The following is a 4940-nucleotide window of genomic DNA, read 5'->3' on the forward strand; positions in this document are numbered from 1 at the left end:
TTCACCTACTTCTAACATATAATGTAGACAGTTATACTCATGTAAAATATTCACCTCCCTCTTGTCTTCTACACACTCAACAGTATCTTCATACAATCAATGAACACTTATTCTCCTTCACGGGCACCGATTTGTAATAGCTTAAAATGTCAAAGTAACAACAAACACTTAACAACATGCTAAAACATGAAAGGCAAATAATCCTCACTGGTAAATATCGTGCATATACTTATTTATTCTTGTCGTTGAGGGTGATGAATCATGTCCTTGTTTGGTAAAAATTTGTATATCAAAATTGTTTGAAAGTGATTCATGACTACATGTAAAATTATTTCATGGTTGGCTGATCTTCAATAAACAATTGCAGTGTCCGTATGTATTGTGTCATATAATCAGTAGGAGTAGCAATAAGAAATTAGATTATAAACACCTTTAGAACAGCATAGCATGAAGTCGATCTAAAACGGACAAGAGGTAAGTGTTGAAGTTTTCAGTTACGTCTTATATATACAATAGGCATATATGTACGTATAAAATATATGAATGTCAGATGACCTGGGCCAATTTTGTCCGAAACATACTTAGTTATTGAATTATTCAAGTATCTTTTATTTTTCTATTTTTAATTGTTTCAATCATTGGTCAGCACTTATGCTGTAGGACAGTCTTGACGAAGTTTTAATGGAATGAATTGATCATAGTACTTTTTTTAAGCCTGGGACTTATTCCTTTGCTCGGTTGTGCCGATCCGTTACGATATGGGGAAGTAAACAAATCAAAACTGCTTTTCAAATGGTGGTGGGGCACAGCAGCATACATAAGACACATATACACACACACTCATATCCACGTACGTATATATGTGTGTGTGTATATATATATATATATATATATATATATATATATATATGTGTGTGTGTGTGTGTGTGTGTGTGTGTGTGTGTGTGTGTGTGTGTGTGTGTGTGTCTGTGTGTGTGAGTGTGTGTGTGTGTGTCTGTGTGTGTGTGTGTGTGTGTGTGTGTGTGTGTGTGTGTATGTATATGACGGGCGTCTTTCAATTTCCAGCTACCAAATTCAGTCACAAGTATTTGGTCGATTTCAAGGATATATTAAAAGATGTTTTCCCAGGTTGACAAGACTTAGACCCATGTGAAATTGGACCGAGGTGATTGAAACGCAAACCTCTTGCCAGGCTGTTACACATTTGTCCATATGTATATAGAAACATGTATGCATTGCAGGCATAATCGTGCATAGTATTATGTATGTATATATGCATACATATATATATATATATATATATATATATATATATATATATATATATATATATAAAGTGTAGTATATTGCCACTTAAGTGTGGCTGACCCCTAGGGGTGGATGTTACTGTTGCTTTTAGCCCCAGGAGGACATCTCCTCCAGCTGGCTTATCGACACACGACTGTGTCCTGTTTGCCAAGGGAAGTTATCCCTCTCACCTCGATCAGCAGCACGAACGTATCCGGATTTCAGGGTTATTTCCCTTCGTCGGCGTTCCACAGCTGATGACCTTGGTGAGAGAGACAAAAACCTGGCAAACTTATATCTTCTTTTCCAGTGAAATTCTTCACTGATATTGAAAAGGTGAAAACAAGCAATGTTAATTCTCTAAATGAAGTATTAACAGTAACTGCACGATAAAGTGTAGTATATTGCCACTTAAGTGTGGCTGACCCCTAGGGGTGGATGTTACTGTTGCTTTTAGCCCCAGGAGGACATCTCCTCCAGCTGGCTTATCGACACACGACTGTGTCCTGTTTGCCAAGGGAAGTTATCCCTCTCACCTCGATCAGCAGCAAACAGGACACAGTCGTGTGTCGATAAGCCAGCTGGAGGAGATGTCCTCCTGGGGCTAAAAGCAACAGTAACATCCACCCTAGGGGTCAGCCACACCTAAGTGGCAATATACTACACTTTATCGTGCAGTTACTGTTAATACTTCATTTAGAGAATTAACATTGCTTGTTTTCACCTTTTCAATATCAGTGAAGAATTTCACTGGAAAAGAAGATATAAGTTTGCCAGGTTTTTGTCTCTCTCACCAAGGTCATCAGCTGTCGAACGCCGACGAAGGGAAATAACCCTGAAATCCGGATACGTTCGTGCTGCTGATCGAGGTGAGAGGGATAACTTCCCTTGGCAAACAGGACACAGTCGTGTGTCGATAAGCCAGCTGGAGGAGATGTCCTCCTGGGGCTAAAAGCAACAGTAACATCCACCCCTAGGGGTCAGCCACACTTAAGTGGCAATATACTACACTTTATCGTGCAGTTACTGTTAATACTTCATTTAGAGAATTAACATTGCTTATATATATATATATATATATATATATATATATATATATATATATATATATATATATATATATATATATATAATCAAAATAAGCAACAAGAATATCCAGAAGTAATGCAATACTGGGTATCAGTCATTATAGATACAAGCTAATTAAATAAATAAACAATTTTTTAGTCTTGAATGCTTGATCTATTACATATATTCTATAAATCTTGTCTATTGAAGTTACTAAGTTGTATATATACTTCATCATGATTTTTGTGATTATGCTATTTCATATCCCTTTTCTGTGGTGTTCTACCCTACCTGACCATTTTAATACTTTGTAATTCCATTTAGACAAACCTAAACTTTTGTACCCCTATAAATTCATACTTAGCTTATAAAAAACAGTATGGGTATCTTCACAACTTAAAATTAAACTTCTTAGATTATAATTTAACTAATTTATAGTAAACTGTTTAGATTATAATTTAACTAATTTATAGTAAACTGCTTAGATTATAATTTAACTAATTTATAGTAAACTGCTTAGATTATAATTTAACTAATTTATAGTAAATTTGTTCTCTTGCCTCAATGATAAACCTTCCTGATAACCCTAGATTTTTAACTTTATACAATAATGACATATTGTTTAAGATAGTTTTAGTAACTAAGATTGTTGTCCATTTCTTAAAGTCTTCCGTCCTCATAATTTTGGTATTTATATTAGCTTTATACAAACAGCCCTTCTAATTAAGTACCCCTAAGACACGGTGATATCATTTATGCATTAACACAAATAACTTTAAAATCTATATTATACATCTTAATTTAGTATTAGTATATAATTAGCATATCCTTTTAACAACAATTATTCTTTTAACCAATACTAGGTTTCAGTCATGATTATAATAAATTAAATAAGTTAATTAACAATTTTAAGCACATAATACTTAAATTATTATACTTTTCTATAAATCTTTGGTATTGAAGTTTATAAGGTATGAACATTTTTTTATGGTTTTTAGTGATTAGGCTGTCTTTATTCCTTTACTAATGTGCTCTACCCTAACTGATCATTTTAAAATTATTATCATGATTATTATTGTTCAGTAGTTTTATTTTTATAACGTGCTTTCACTTCACTACCGAGCGCAGCTCTGTGTGCCTTGGGTATGTGCTGTGGTTTGCTGTGATGCTCTTATGGTTACTGTATTGAAAGTTTTTTGCGTAGGATGTGTGCAGTGCACAGTAGTGCAATTTTCTGTATGTTATATATATTTGTAAGTCCTAGTGTTTTTGTTATGTATTTGTCTGATTATTATTTTTATTATACCTAAGGCACCTACTATGATAGGAATTGTTTCTGTTTTTAGATTCCACATTCGAGTTACCTCTATTTCCAGGTCTTTGTATTTTGAAAGTTTTTCCATTTCTTTAAGGGAAACATTGTCATCTGCTGGTATTGACACATCAATTAGAAAGCATTTTTTTCCTTCATGATCTTTGACAACTATATCTGGTCTATTTGCCTTAATTTCTCTATCTGTGTGTATTGACATATCCCAGTGTATGGTTGCTTTCTCGTTTTCTGTGACCTTTTCTGGCGTGTGTTTATACCATCTTTTTTCTGTTGTTATTCCATAGTGTTGGCGTAGCTTCCAGTGTATATAGGTCCCAGCTCTGTCGTGTCTATGAATATATTCCTTCTTAGCCAGGACTGGGCAGCCAGAGATAATATGATTTATTGTTTCTTGTCCATCTCCACATATTCTACAGTTACTTGTTATGTTTCTTTTCATTATATGTTTTTGGTAATTTCTTGTGGGGAGGCTTTGGTCTTGTGCAGCAATTAAAAATCCTTCAGTCTCTGCTTTGAGTCCTGAGCTTCTCAACCATTACTGGGATTTTTCTCTGTCTATTTCTTTTGCATTTAGTTTAGCCCAGTATTTACCATGTAGGGGCTTTTCTTGCCATCGTTTTATCATGGTCCGTTGCTGTTCTAGTTTTAGTTTGGATTTCATTTGTTTCATAGCTTTTCTTGTTTCTTCTTCTTCTTCGTATTTGTTAGGTAGTATGATTTCTTGTTTGAATTTGACAGCTTCCTTAAATACTGAAAACAGTTTTTTGTTTTGCTCGTGTTTTGTGGCTATTTGTATTATTTTTCCTTGCTTCTTGAGTAGGTATTTTTGCAGTCCTATGGTGGTTATTTTATAATAGTTTTCCAGCTGTATAAGACCCCTGCCACCTTCTGTGCGTTGTATATATAGCCTTTCTATGTCAGATTTTGGGTGGTGCATCCTATATCCTGTCATTATTTTTCTTGTTTACCTGTCTATTTTAGATAGTTCGTTTAGTGTCCAGTTAAGGATATTGTAGCTGTAACTTATAACTGGGATAGCTAAAGTGTTAATACCTGTTATATTGTTTTTAGCATTGAGCTCTGTTTTTAGTATTGATCTAACTCGTCTATAGTACTCTTTCTTTATTTTTTCTTTCATTCGTGGGTGTTGTATCCTATCTAGTTCATTGACTCCTAAATATTTGTATGGCTGGCTTTCGTCTAGTTCCCTTATTTCATTGGCTGACTGTTTTTCCGTAACATTTGTATCCGC

The 4940-nt window shown here is 34.3% G+C and overlaps 1 protein-coding gene across 4 annotated transcripts in view; it reads left to right on the forward strand.

Annotated features, from left to right (window-relative positions):
- Nucleotides 1-358: 358 nt before the first annotated feature.
- LOC149134422 (membrane metallo-endopeptidase-like 1) overlaps nucleotides 359-4940 on the forward strand; it is a 238691-nt gene continuing 234109 nt past the window's right edge. Inside the window, exon 1 of one of the 4 annotated variants that reach the window (XM_089356557.1) lies at nucleotides 359-474. The gene's annotated coding sequence lies outside the window, so the exon portion shown is untranslated. The remainder of the gene's footprint in view (nucleotides 475-4940) is intronic. The other 3 variants (XM_089356558.1, XM_089356556.1, XM_089356559.1) reach the window with 3 other exon arrangements.

The sequence above is a fragment of the Octopus bimaculoides genome, chromosome 8 (assembly GCF_046866305.1).
Source record: "Octopus bimaculoides isolate indiv1 chromosome 8, ASM4686630v1, whole genome shotgun sequence".
NCBI lineage: Eukaryota > Metazoa > Mollusca > Cephalopoda > Octopoda > Octopodidae > Octopus > Octopus bimaculoides.